General features: G+C 44.9%; 1 non-coding gene across 1 annotated transcript; it reads right to left on the bottom strand.

Moving 5' to 3' along the window:
- Positions 1–13871: 13871 nt before the first annotated feature.
- On the bottom strand, positions 13872–13978 carry LOC114674794 (U6 spliceosomal RNA). The gene has a single exon (XR_003725902.1). It is a non-coding gene; the product is annotated as a U6 spliceosomal RNA (small nuclear RNA).
- Positions 13979–14929: the final 951 nt, after the last annotated feature.

A 14929-nucleotide genomic window follows, 5' to 3' on the forward strand; every position in this document is an offset into this window, starting at 1 on the left:
AGAGTATAAAATAATTACTTTCCTCTTTCCAGATATTCTACTTCTATTAAGGGAGTCCAAAATCAAAATAATGAGCTTTTTCTTGATGGACACAAAAGCTGGCTTATAATAAGTATACTATTTGCCAAACTCCCTCAGTGGCTTTCCCTCTGAAAGTTCTGCTACTATTACATAGCTCTTCATTCCATAGTTGCACAGTTAGATTTTTGAACAATATTACATATAACAAATCATGATTTCTACATATGTTGAGTAGATATTAGAGCTCATCACACTTTGACTGTCTGGGTGCAGGTGTATAAAGATATGTGTGTGAGAATGAGTACTCATCAAAATCCCTGGATTCAGGCCCTAGGTATCAATGTTTAGGAGTTATATGACCTTTGATAGGTCACTTAATTGCTCGCTTTCCGTGGTATTATATCTAAAATTAGTTAATAATATCTACCTCACCTGAGTTGTACATATCATAATAAAACAGCACATATGAAAATGCCCTAGAGACTATATGTATGAGCCTATGTATACACTGCTATATTAAATCTTTTTCCGGTCTGGTGCAGTGGCTCATGCCTCTAATCCCAGTACTTTGGGAGGCTGAGGAGGGGGAATCATCTGAGGTCAGGAGTTCAAGACCAGCCTGGCCAACACGGTGAAACCCTATCTCTACTAAAAATACAAAATTAGCCAGGTGTGGTAGTTAATGCCTGTAATCCCAGCTACCCGGGAGGCTGAGGCATGAGAATCGCTTGAACCCAGGAGGTGGAGGTTGCAGTGAGCCGAGATAATGCCACTGCACTCCAGCCCGGGCAACAGAGTGAGACTCTGTCTCAAAAAAAAAAAAAAAAAAGTATTTCTTACTGTAGTTCACAGCTCAAAAAAACACTGCCTCACACCATATCCTTCAAAATATCTGGGCCTATGTCTGTCTTCTTCACTGCTGCGCACACACACACACACACACACACACACACAACGGAAACAAAAGTTTCATGAGACAATACTCACTCATATATGACTAAGTAAAAACATAAAATTAAATAGCAAACATGATTTTATTAATATTTACATATAACCTAGAAGAAGATCCCAAAATAAATAATACAAAACCAGAAATGCTGGTCATGGCATTTGATTTCACAGCTCATCAATGGGTTACAAGTCAATCTCAGAAACACAGGTCTGGTAGAAGAGAGAGACAGCAAATAGTGATTACAGCAGTGTAGTAAATGCTGTGCTTGAGCGAATGGCAACTACAGACACCAGGCCAACGTGGGCACCCAAGGAGGAACCCAGGAAGTCAGAAGGCTTCCTGGAGAATGTGGTATTTAGGCTGAAAGTTGAAGGATAGATAGGAGTTGCCAAGTTCCTGGGGATGAGAGAGCCTGGAAAGGCAGGGAGAGCTCCTGGCAGAAGAACGGACCAGCACAAAGTAAACAGATGTCCCACCGCTTACCCCTGCTACACAGAGGAAGGAGGTATTTTCCTGCCTAAAATAGCATGGGGAGCAAAGGTCATTGAACTATGCTTGCAAGGTAAAACATAAAAATATATTTGCAGTAAAAATATAAGTATATATAAATAAACTCCCTCTCTCTATCACTCTACACCACACACACACACACACACACACACACACACACACACTTACACACATTCCAAAACTCTTAAGAAAGACATACAGAAGGCAATTATGGCCAGGATGTTTGATGGGTGGGATGACGTTCAGGGTTATTCTCTCACACTTCCTCAGGGAGTAGAAAATTAGGCACAATTTATCTAATTGCTCACACTTTTAATCTCAGTGGAAATGAAACTGCTTAAATTGAAAAGGTGATACAGCTTTGAAAGATGTAGACAGGTGTGGTTCCTGGCTCCAGAAATCTCTCCTTCTCCCTTCCCTCCCCACACTGGGCCTTCCCCGACGCCCGCCATTCTCCACATTCCTCACACACGCAGACCCTGCGCCTTGCGCTGCAGCTCCCAAGTGGAGACAGGGCAGGACTGTAAAGCATCCTGGCGACAGATCAGCCATCTTCTGGCTGCCTCTGCCTTCCGGCTGCCTCTGCCTTCCGGCATGCCAATAATTGGGCCTCTGGTTTGACCTGTTTCCTGGTTTCCTGGTGCGGGTCCATCTCCCTCACGCCAGGACCTGGCTCCTGCACCTCACCCCCTTTGGCGTGGCATTTCAGCAAAGGCTCTCCTTTCTCCACTTGTCAGGGCCTCCGCCTCTGTTGTTTCCTCTCTGCTTAATCCTTCCACACACCTGCAGCCAAGTAGTTGCGTCAAAGGTCCTCAGGAGCCAGATGATCCCAGAAGGCGCATGCATTGCCTTTCATTTTTGGGATTCATTAAAGAAATCCAAGGGGACCCAGAGGGGCACAGAATAGACTGGTTTTGAAGGAGCAAAGAGGCCAGTGTGGATGTGATGAAAGCAGCAGGTCTGAGCAGAGAAAAAGCCAGAGAGAGAGAGAGAATGCACACACACACTCGGGAGAGCAGGTGCTCGAGCATCCAATAGGCAGCAGCATCTAGGGTGATAGGTTCAGGCAAAGAAAGGAAGGAGCCCACAAAACAAAGCTCTTTCCTACAACAAAATTGTGTTACATTAGTGTCCAGCCACCCTGGTCTTTCAGTTGCTCCAACACATCAAACTCCTTCCTACTATATGTGGTCCCCTCTGCCTAGGCAGGCTCCTTTTTACTCATTCTATAAAACCAGCTTTCCCTGCTCAGGGAGGCTTCCTTAGACTCTGTGGCCAAGCGCCGAACTAGAAACTCTCATCCCATCTTTTCTTTTTTTTGTTTTTTAGATGGAGTTTCGCATTCGTTGCCCAGGCTGGAGTGCAATGGCATGATCTCAGCTCACTGCAACCTCTGCCTCCTGGGTTCAAATGATTCTCCAGCCTCAGCCTCCCAAGTAGCTGGGATTACAGGTGCCCCTCACCACACCCAGCTAATTTTTGTATTTTTAGTAGAGATGGGGTTTCGCCATGTTGGCCAGGCTGGTCTCAAACTCCTGGCCTCAGGTGATCCGCCCACCTCAGCCTCCCAAAGTGCTGGGATTATAGGTGTGAACCACAGTGCCCGGCCCATTCTTTCTTTTTCTTAGCATCCCTGTATTAGTCTGTTTTCATGCTGCCAATAAAGACGTACCCAAGACTGAGAAGAATAAAAGATTTAATTGCACTTATAGTTCCAAATGGCTGGGGAGGCCTCAGAATCATGGCGGGAGGTGAGAGGCACTTCTTATAGCATGGCAGCAAGAGAAAATGAGGAAGAAGCAAAAGTGGAAACCCCAAATAAACCTGTCAGATCTCGTGAGACTTATTAACTATCATGAGAATAGCATGGGAAAGACCAACCCCCATGATTCAATGACCTCTCCCTGGGTTCCTCCCACAACATGTGGGAATTCTGGGAGATATAATTCAAGTTGAGATTTGGATGGGGACACAGTCAAACCATATCAGTCTACTATATAATCATACTTACTGTAATGAATCTGCCTTTATTTGTGTAAGGTATCTCTTCTCTACTAGATGATAAGGCTATGAGGAAAGGGATCATCTCACCCAGGATACTGGAGTGCAGTGGTGCAGTCATGGCTCACTGCAGCCTTGAACTCCTGGACTCAAGCAATCCTCCCACCTCAGCCTCCCGAGTAGCTGGGACTACAGGCATGCACCACCACGCTTGGCTAATTTTGTAGAGATGGGGGGTCTCACTATGTTTCCCAGGCTGGTCTCAAACTCCTGGCCTCAAGTGATCCTCCCACCTTGAACTCTCAAAGTGTTTAGATTACAGGTGTCAGCCACTATGGCCTGCCTTTAGCTTAGCTTTATACCCAACTGTGCCTGATAGCCTTTGGCCCTTTTAGTTAGGTGAGCCAATATGTTACCAGTTCACCCCCAGAAAGTGGACTCTGAGACAGATTTTAAGGTACAAAATATTTATTAGGGAACAACCTAGGGATCAACACTTGAAGAAGGAGAGGAAGGGAGACAAAGATGCAGAGCGGGGACTCAAGCCAAAAGCAGACAGCCTAGGCTGAGCCCAGGGAAATTCCAGGAGCTAGAATGACCTTCTAGAGTTCTTGGAGTTAGGTGACGATGACCAGACATTTATACTCTGGCACTGATCATTCACTGACTATAGGTTATCCCAGGAAGGGGTGTGAACTTGGGCAATGTGACTTGGCCACAGAATAATCCCTGAAGGAGTTAGTGGTCACAGGTTGTCTGCTGTCTATGGCAGAGTCAAGTTAGAAATTAAAAGGGTTTCTCAAACCAGCCTGGGCAACATAGGGGGAGACCCCATCTCTACAAAAAATAGAAAATATTAGCCAGGTGTAGTGGTGTGCACCTGTAGTCCCAGCTACTCAGGAGGCTGAGGCAGGAGGCTCACTTGAGCCTGGGAGGTTAAAGCTGCAAGTGAGCTGAGATTGCACCACTACACATGGTTACTATAGTGGCAGTAGAAGCCTTTAAATGGAGGATTTGTTCATTTCTCCACCCATCTGACCATTTATCACAAGTATGTGTTGAGTGCCTGCTAGGTTCCAGGTACTCCTCCATAGCACAGGAAGAGCCCACTTATCAACCACAACTGGAGGTTTCCTCAAGACTGGAGAAAGTATGTGGTAGGGGAGGGGAGTGGGTGAGAGGATAGAGCAGTGAAGAAAGGGAATAAAAGGTCTTGTAAAGCAGAACCCACACCTACAAGGAAAGAAATAACTAATGAATATCAACTATACAGAGGCACTTACTGTACATTATTTCATCTCCCCAGTGAGTCACAGATATTCCTGTTTCATTTTGCTAAAGAGGAAACTGGGCCTCGGAAAGCTGACATAACTCTGTCTCATGATCCTATAGCTCCAAGTGGTACCAGGTTCAAACTCTGCTCTCCCTGAATGCAGGGCCATTTGCTCAATCTTTGGCCTGAAGACCTTGACTCAGCCCTTGCTGGCAAGTCATAAGCCCAGACACAGAGGGCTTCTGATGCAAGTGGGTTTTGTGGTGTCCAGGGAGATACCACTGGGGACAGCCCAGTATTTGACAAACTGAGTCTGCACAGCCACGTGCACCATGCCTGCTTCCCCTGACGGTGAGCTCAGCCTGCTCACCTGACCTGGCCTGACTCCTGATTGTGCTCTTTCCTGGTGAGTCAACTCAGCCCTCCTGACCCTGGGCTGTACTCTGACTTCAATGAACCTGGCCACAGCCACACTGGCTCAACCAAGAGGGCCCATAACCCTTTCTCTGATGCCCTACCTACTCCTACATGAATGATATCATTGAATATAACAAGTGTAAGTGATCTCACTTCCAAGAAAACCTCCAATTTTCCCATTGTCTGCATCCTTCCATGAAAATATAAACTATCCTGCTGGTTGGTAAACTCCTTCTGGGCAGGGTCAAAGTCTTATTCAACTTTGATTTCCAATACCTAGCACATAGCAAATGCTCCGGCTACAGCACATGCTCATAGTGCATTCTATGAAAAAAGTGAAACTGATCAACAGGCAAACAATGAGCAAAGCTACAGCCACTGAAAACGGAAATGACACCAACAAAAATTATCCATTTGCTCTACTATATCAGAAAGATCTAGATTTAGAATATGTTTTATCCATTTAACAAATGCATACATCATTGAATAAGAAGATACTGTTCCAAACATCATGAAGCTTAAGATACTCGTAGAGGAAACCAGTATCAAGCAAATTATTGATCAAATGACAGCCACAGTGATCAGCAGAACAGAAAAGAAGCATGGTGCTATGCCTATGTGTGGTCGGTGCCGATGTGGCTGCAGAAGGTTTTCCGATGGAAGGGATATTTAAGCTGAAACCTCTAAAAGATGAATAGAAATTAGCCAAACAGTAAACAACTGCTATGACAACAGGGAAAGGCTCTGTCTGTCCATGAATCTAAGGAACTGGAGGTTTGTGCAGCAAGAGCACAGAGGACAAAGAAAGGGGGTGGGTTGATGCTGGGTGACACTGGGTGATGCCCGGTGACACCAGTTGACGCTGTTGCTGAGGAGCATGTGCCCAAGTTGTGCAGGGCACTATGAGCCATGACGAAGGATTTGGATTGTTTAAATAAAAGAAATCACAGCCCTGGTGCAGTGGCTCAGGCCTGTAATCCCAGCACTTTGGGAGGTGGAGACGGGCGGATCACGAGGTCAGGAGTTCGAGGCCAGCCTGACTAACATGGGTGAAACCCTGTCTCTACTAAAAATACAAAAATTAGCTGGGCATGGTGGCACATGCCTGTAATCCCAGCTACTCAGGAGGCTAAGGCAGGAGAATCGCTTGAACCTGGGAGGTGGAGGTTGCAGTGAGCCAGGATCACACCATTGCACTCTAGCCTGGGTGACAGAGCGAGACTCCATCTTGAAGGAAGGAAGGAAGGAAGGAAGGAAGGAAGGAAGGAAGGAAGGAAGGAAGGAAGGAAGGAAGGAAGGAAGGAAAGATCACACCATTGCACTCTAGCCTGGGTGACAGAGCGAGACTCCATCTCGAAGGAAGGAAGGAAGGAAGGAAGGAAGGAAGGAAGGAAGGAAGGAAGGAAGGAAGGAAGGAAGGAAGGAAGGAAGGAAGGAAGGAAGGAAGGAAAGAAAGAAAGAAAGAAAGAAATGGTAAATCATTGATAGTGTTTAAGCAGAAGAGTGAATGACAAAATCAGATTTGTGTTTTTAAAAATCCTCTCTGGCTGCTATATGTAACAGATTAGAGAACAGCAAGAATGGATGTAGGGCCGAGGCAGGCAGATCACATGAGGTCAGGAGCTCGAAATCAGCCTGGCCAATATGGCAAAACTCTGTCTCTACTAAAACTACAAAAATTATGGCTGGGAGTGGTGGCTTATGCCTGTTATCCCAGCACTTTGGGAGGCCGAGGCGGGCAGATGACCTGAGGTTGAGAGTTCGAGACCTGCCTGACCAACATGGAGAAACCCCATCTCTACTAAAAATACAAAATTAGCCAGGTATGGTGGAGCATGCCTGTAATCCCAGCTACGCAGGAAGCTGAGGCAGGAGAATCATTTGAACCCGGAAGGTGGAGGTTGCAGTGAGTCAAGATCGTGCCATTGCACTCCAGCCTGGGCAACAAGAGTGAAACTCCGTCTCGAAAAAAAAAAAAAAAATTATCTGGGAGTGGTGGTGGGCACCTGTAGTCACAGCTACTCAGGGACATGGACGTATGCATATGCCCTGTGCATCAAATTATATATTTTAAATATGTACAGGGTTTTGTATAGCAATTATACCCTAGCTATAAGGAAAAGAGAGAGAAAGAGAGGAGGAGGAGGAACAGGAAGAGGAGGAAGAGGAGGAGGAGGAGGAGGAGGAGGAGGAGAAGGAGCAGCAGTCATGGAAACAGCCTTGGAAAGAGATACTTGTAAGTCACAGTGTTGGGGACAGGGCAGGGTGAATATGTAGGCCAGCATGTATGTCCCGGTGCCTAAAGCCCACCAAACTCTAGTTGGCATGCTCCGCCTCATGGAATGCCGGACACTTACATCACTCTCACTTGGTGCCATTGAGACAATATTTAAAAACTAGATTTTAGAATATTGAGAAAATAATTCCTCAGAAGACTTCTTACAGGACCTGTCTCTGGCTTGGAGAAGTCAAGTAGGGAATTCTTCCAGCAAAACTACCCATCAGACTTGCCCAATTGGGGTGTGTAAACCCAGCTTTCCAAATTTAGAGCTGAGAACCAGCACATCCTGGTGATATTCTCTGGCAGTCTGTTTAACTGGTTGTTAACTAAATAGAGCAAGTATGGTGTTAACCACCACCCCCTCCATAAAAATGGTTGTGGTGGATCCAGTTAGAAGGCTTATGTAGTAGTCTAGGCAGGAGACTCCGGGGTCTTGGACTAGGGTGCTGGTGGTGAAACTGCAGAGCAATGTACATAGGTAGAACTCTTCAGGAGGCATTGAACTGGCAGAACTTGATGACTACTCAGTGAGGCAGTAGGAGGGAGTGCAGAGGAGGTGAAAGGGAGAGGAGGTGTGGATGACACCTCCCAATGTCTTCCTTGGGTATCGAGGCAGCAGGTGGTGTTATCCTCTGGATAGGAAATCCTAGAGGAGGAACGAGTTTAGAAGGCAGTGAATTCCAGTTTTGTTTTGTTTTTGAGACGGAGTCTCACTCTGTCGCTCCGGCTGGATTTTTTATTTTTATTTTATTTTATTTTTTTGAGACAAAGCCTCTGTTGCCCAGGCTGGAGTGCACTGGTGCAATCTTGGCTCACCATAACCTCCACCTCCCAGGTTCAAGCCATTCTCATACCTCAGCCTCCTTAGTAGCTGGGATTACAGGTGCCCACCCTGATCATGCCTGGCTAATTTTTGTATTTTTTAGTAGAAATGGGGTTTCACCATGTTAGCCAGACTGGTCAACAAGTGATCCACCCACCTCAGCCTCCCAAAGTGCTGGGATTACAGGCATGAGCCACCTCGCCAGGCCATGAATTTCTTTTGAACATGTCGAGTTTGTGATGCCAGGCCAATATCCAGACGGCAATGACAAGTAGGTGGTTGGACCCATGGATCTGGGCTTCGAAGACAGATCGGATGTGGAGATATAAATGTGGGAGGGATCACCATATAGGTGGCATTGAAAGCCGTGAGAGTGGATGAGATCACTCAGGGAGACACTAGAGTAAAAAGAGAAAATTAAATCTGACAGGAGCTAGAGTCCAGAAAAAGTCTTCATGACACTATTGTCAACAAGAACAAAGGCTGAGGGAGAGCATGGAGATGATCCCTCATGGCCAGCAGTGATTCTTCTATGTGGAGCTTGAAGCTTATGGGATCAGCAATGGATGAAGGTCAGCCAAGCAACGTGGCAAGGCAGCCTCAGGGGGAGGGAGAATTGAATGTTTCTACTCTGATAACCCTTAAATCAGTCAATAGCCATGAGGAACACTACGGGAACTCTGAACTTCTCCTGGGTAAAATGTCCCTCCTGGCCTCTTCTTTGCTGTTTTTGCAGCTTTGAAATGCTGTACACCCACAGAGTTGACTTCAAAAGCTGAGGAAATTGAATTTCTCAGACATTAAAGGGAGTCTGGGCTTTGAATGCCAATGCGTGCATTGAAGAGCTGACCCAGGAAATTGAGTTGGTTCAATATGAGCTGCCCACAACCAGCAAACCATCTAGCATCTCATCCAGTTGTTGAGTCTCACAGTCCCCAAACTGAATTACGTAAGCTCAGGAGATTTATTAAGAGGTGTTTGTCAATCTAATAGCAGAAAACCAAGGAGAGCCAGATTCTGAACTGAAGTTGATAGGTTTACACCGGGCATGACTCAGGTATCTTTTCCCTGAAAGCTCCCTATTAAAATGTGTGGTCAACTGAAACTCATAAAAGTTGTAAGAAGATTAACTTGTACCTTAAAAGTGGCAACCTATAGAAAATAAATTGCTAAAATCTTTATATGTGTATCCATACACACATAGATACATATATATACTCATATACAGATCTAAGTTTATATCTATATGGATAGGTAGATGTATAAAAACAATTTTTGTAAATGAGAAAAGCATTAGTGGGAGTGAAGTCCCAAATTCTAAGTCTTCCCCATAATTCCTCCTCCTTTGCACAATTTATCATAATGTGTGTAATGTGACGTGTGTGTCTGTGTGCATGTATATGCACACGCACATCCAAAGAACAAAGTATGTCTTAAGCAATGACAGAGATGTGGCAAATTATCTTTTTTCCTGGAAAAGAAAAAGAAAAAAAAAAGCACTTACCTCTGTGCCTAGTGCACTTACTGGAGAGAAACAAGACCATCTGAAGAAGGTGGCATCTGAGCAAGACCTATGAGGTGGCCTGGGGTTCCTGTAGCTGGGGAGTAGCAGGAGACAGCATTCTAAATGGAAGGGACACCTTGGGCAGAGGTGGGAAAAGGTGTCAAGGTCCTTGGGAAGCATCAGGCTCTCCCTAGAGTATCAGATACAGCTGGGAAAGTAATGGAAGATAACATGGAAAAGCAGGTTGGGGCAGAGTCGTATCATGGAGGGTCTAGAATTTCAGGTGAAGTAATTTATTTGTTCGCTTTTATTTTTTGTTTCATTTTGTTTTAAATAGACAAGGGGTTTCGCTATGTTTCCCAGACTGGTCTCGAACTCCTCAGCTCAAGTGATCCACTCACCTTGGCCTACTTAAGTGCTGAGATTACAGGAGGGAGCCAGTGCCCCCAGCCTGGTCAAGTAATTTGGACTTTATCTGTAGAAAATGGGGAGTGGAAAACATTTGAAAGGGTTTCAATAGGAGAGTAACATGATCCAGGTTATGCTTCAGGAGGACTACTTTGGCCACAGGGTAGGGAGAAATTAGAAACGGAAAATACAGGAGGCTGTAATACCAGGCCAGGCCAGAATTTAAAATAGTGATGTTAATGAAGATCTAGTGACATAGAAAGATGCTTATAATAAAATCTGAAGCTTATTTAAGTCATTGCAAATTGATATGTATTATAGAATCTCATTTTTATAAACATACATATACATACTTACACCAGGTATATTTGCAGAGACAAAGCCTGCAAGAAATACACACAAATATAAACACTGGTTACTTCTGGTTGCTGGGATTATGGATGACTTTCATTTTTCATTTGACTTCATTTATTTTAAATTATTTTCTGCAATGAACATTTTATTGTTAAAAAAAAAATACAGTCTGGGCACGTTGGCTCATGCCTATAATCCCAGCACTTTGGGAGGCCAAGGCGGGTGGATCACCTGAGGTCAGGAGTTTGAGACCAGCCTGTTCAAATGGTGAAACCCCATCTCTACTAAAAATATAAAAACTAGCTGAGTGTGGGCACATGCCTGTAATCCTAGCTACTTGGGAGGCTGAGGCAGGAGAATCGCTTGAACCCGGGTGGCAGAGGTTGTGGTCAGCCGAGATTGTACCACTGCACTCCAGCCTGGGCAACAGATACATTAAAAATAAATTTTAAAAAATACGAGGGGTGCGGTGGCTCATGCCTATGATCCCAACACTTTGTGAGACCAAAGCAGGTGGATCACTTGTGCTCAGGAGTTCAAGACCAGCCTGGGCAACATAGTGAGACCGTGTCTCTATGAAAAATACAAAAATTGTGGGCTGGGCGCGGTGGCTCAAGCCTGTAATCCCAGCACTTTGGGAGGCCGAGACGGGCGGATCACGAGGTCAGGAGATCGAGACCATCCTGGCTAACACGGTGAAACCCCGTCTCTACTAAAAAATACAAAAAACTAGCCGGGCGAGGTGGCGGACGCCTGTAGTCCCAGCTACTCGGGAGGCTGAGGCAGGAGAATGGCGTAAACCCGGGAGGCGGAGCTTGCAGTGAGCTGAGATCCGGCCACTGCATTCCAGCCCAGGCGACAGAGTGAGACTCCATCTCACAAAAAAAAAAAAAAAGAAAGAAAAAAAAAGAAAAATACAAAAATTTGCTGGGCATGATGGTGCACACCTGTAGTTCCAGCTACTCAGGAGACTGAGGTGAGAGGATCGCTTGAGCTCAGGAAGCTGAGGCTACAATGAGCCAAGATCATGCTACTACACTCTAGCCTAGGTGACAGAGCAAGACTCTGTCTCAAAAAAAAAAAAAAAAAAGGAGAGAGAGATGGAAACTGCCTCTATCAACCAAAAGTCTATCAAAATGTTTTCCTAAACAGTATAAGTTGGACTGTAGCTCTTTCCTCATTTAATAGCCCAGACTGGAGGTCATGATGACCTAAGCAAAGGAGACAACCACCAGAACGGGAAGGACACAGTCTCTTCCGTCCGAGGTGCCTCAGCACAGTCAACCCTGCCACTTAAGAACCATAAAATCTGACTTGGGTGAAGAATGCCAACAGCTGTGAAGCTGGCCTTAAAACTGGATCACTCACAGGCTGAGAACATTTTATTATCAGAAGAGTTCTTAGGATTATTGAGACCGACTGCACCATTTAATAGCAGTGAAAAATAGTGCTGTGAATGTTAAAAGCCTCTTTAAGCTCTAAAGCACTTTTTTAGTTTTGTGGCAGTTAACTCAGATTGTATCAGAATCACCACACACACCCCAGCCCCACCCCACCTGATGACTCTCATTCATTTGCAGCAAATAATTTATTAAGCTCTTGCAGTATGCCAGGCACTGTTCTAGGTATGAAAGACAGATTCTGCCGGGTGCAGTGGCTCACGCCTGTAATCCCAGCACTTTGAGAGTCCGAAGCGGGAGGATCATGAGGTCAGGAGTTCGAGACCAGCCTGACCAACGTGGTGAAACCCCGTCTCTACTAAAAATACAAAAATTAGCCGGGCATGGTAGTGCGCACCTGTAATCCCAGCTACTCAGGAGGCTGAGGCAGGAGAACCACTTGAACCCGGGAGGCAGAGGTTGCAGTGAGCCGAGATCATGCCATTGTACTCCAGCCTGGGCAACAGAGTGGAACTCTGTCTCGAAACAAAAAAAAAAAAAAAAGAAAAAGAAAAAGAAAAGAAAAGAAAAGAAAGAAAAAGAAAGATTCAGTGGGGCCAGGCATGGGGGTTCATGCCTGTAATCCCAGCACTTTGGGAGGCTGAGACAGGTGGATCACTTGAGGTCAGGGGTTTGAGACCAGCCTGGACAACGTGACGAAACCCCATCTCTTCTAAAAATACAAAAATTCTCCAGGTGTGGTGGTGCACATCTGTAATCCAAGCTACTTGGGAGGCTGAGGCATGAGAATCACTTGAACTCGGGACGCGGAGGTTGCAGTGAGCCAAGATCATGCCACTGTACTCCAGCCTTGGTGACAGAGCAAGACTCTGTCTCAAAAAAAAGAGAGATTCAGCAGGTCAGGACTTTTCAATTTCATATCCTGGAAGACACCTGCCACACTTTCTTCTTTCCCCCATTCTTCCTGCTCACCTCCTTCCGGCTTCTGGAAGGTGACCTTCACAACAGCTGAGATCTTTATTAATTGTTTTCCCTGCTGAATGCAGGACCTAGAACAATTGCCTATGCCGTAAGTTCTCAGTAGATGATTGCTGAATGAACAGGTTTCACACATGCTGTGTCCTCTACTGGGAACATGCTCACTTACCTTTTTGCCTCGCTTATTTCTACAAATCCCTCTCTGCTCAGTTCAAACATCATGTTTCCTGAGAAGCTTTCTGGGGTAGCCAGGTTCCCCGTTAATTATTCTCTTGTTGTACTCTACTTCTCCTTTTAGTATTTACCATCATTGTAATTATATAACTACTTGATCCGTCTCTCCTGTTAGTTTATAAACTCCATGAAGGCTGGGACCAGGCTGGTTTTGGTTAGCATTCTATTCTCAGTTCCTAGCACAGAATCTGACCCATACAGGTCACTCAATGGGTTTTTTTTTTTTTTAATTTTATAATAGCTTTGTTGAAGATAATTGACATATAATAAACTGAACATATTTAAAGTGTACAATTTGAAACCATCACCAGAATCAAGATATTGAATATATCCACCTCCCTCATGAGTTTCCTTATACCCTTGGTAATCCCTTTCTCCTATCCCTCTGCTTCTCCCCATTTTTAGGCTATAATGATCGATTTGCTCCTGTCATTATATATTAGCCTACATTTGCTAGAATTTTATATAAATGGAATCATATAATATGTACTCATTTTTTACCTAGATTATTTCATTTATAATTATTTTGAGTTGATCTACATTGATGCCTATATGGACAATTCATTCCTTTTCATTGCTAAGAATTATTCCACTGTATGGATATACCAGTATACCACAACTTGTTTATCCACTAACCTGTTGTTAGACATTTGGGTTGTTTCCAGGTTTTTGCGATTTCAAATAAAGCTGCTTGTGATATTTGTGCACAAGTCTTAAAAATATAAAACACTTCACGAATTTGCCTGTCATCCTTGTGCAGGGGCCATGCTAATCTTCTCTGTATCATTCTAATTTTAGTATGTGTGCTGCCAAAGCAAGCACCACTCAATGGTTGTTGAGTGACAGACTGAATAAATGCATTCTCATATAGTTTGATGTCCACCGAATGCTAGCTGAAACTGGGGTCATTGTCATTGCTGTGGTTATTGATGACAGTCATGGACAGATGGCAGCAGAGCTGGTAACAGCAGCCAGCTAAGCACCAGGCATTTTCTACTACCATGTACTGTTTCTGAGAGTAGATTCAGGAAACTGGGAATGAACTGTAATCACTGATTCATTCAACAAATATTTAGGCGTTGTTAGATGAAGTGCAAAAGTGAGTAAGGCAGTCTCTGCTTTTGAGGGGTTTACAGCTTGGTGGGGGTAAAAGACCTAAAAACATGAAGTCACTGACATGTCAGAGGCCATATAAATTTGCTAGGCCTGCCATAACAGAGTACCACAAACTGAATGGCTTAGAAAAACAGAATTTTACTATCTCACCATTCTGCAAGCTAGAAGTTCAAGACCAAGGTGTCAGCAGGGCCATTCCTCTCTGCTCAGCTCAAATGTCACTTTCCTTGAAAAGCTTTCTGGAATTAGCCAGATTCCCCTGTTAATTATTCTCTTGGTGTACTCTACTCCTCCGCTCTGGTGGAGCTGGAGAGGGATCTGCTCCAGACCTCTCCCCTACTTCTGGTAGTTCCTTGGCTTGTGGCAACATCAACTCTAATCTTCACATGGCCTGCTCCCTGTGCATGTCTGTCTCTGTGACCAAATTTTTCCCTTTGTATAAGGACATTTATAAAGACCTTATCTCCAGATAAGGTCACATAAGGCACCAGAGGTTAGGATTCCAACTTATCTTTTGGGGGGACACAATTCAGCCCAGAACGGAGGCATGCTGGGAGGCCTGCAGGTGATCCATCGGAGCAGCAGGAGGAAATCATCCACTCCAGGCGGGGTGAAGGACAGGGGAGGGGAAGAAAAGGTTTCTCAGGGTGGGTAAAC

Source organism: Macaca mulatta, chromosome 1 (genome assembly GCF_049350105.2).
Source record: "Macaca mulatta isolate MMU2019108-1 chromosome 1, T2T-MMU8v2.0, whole genome shotgun sequence".
NCBI classification, from domain to species: Eukaryota; Metazoa; Chordata; class Mammalia; order Primates; family Cercopithecidae; genus Macaca; species Macaca mulatta.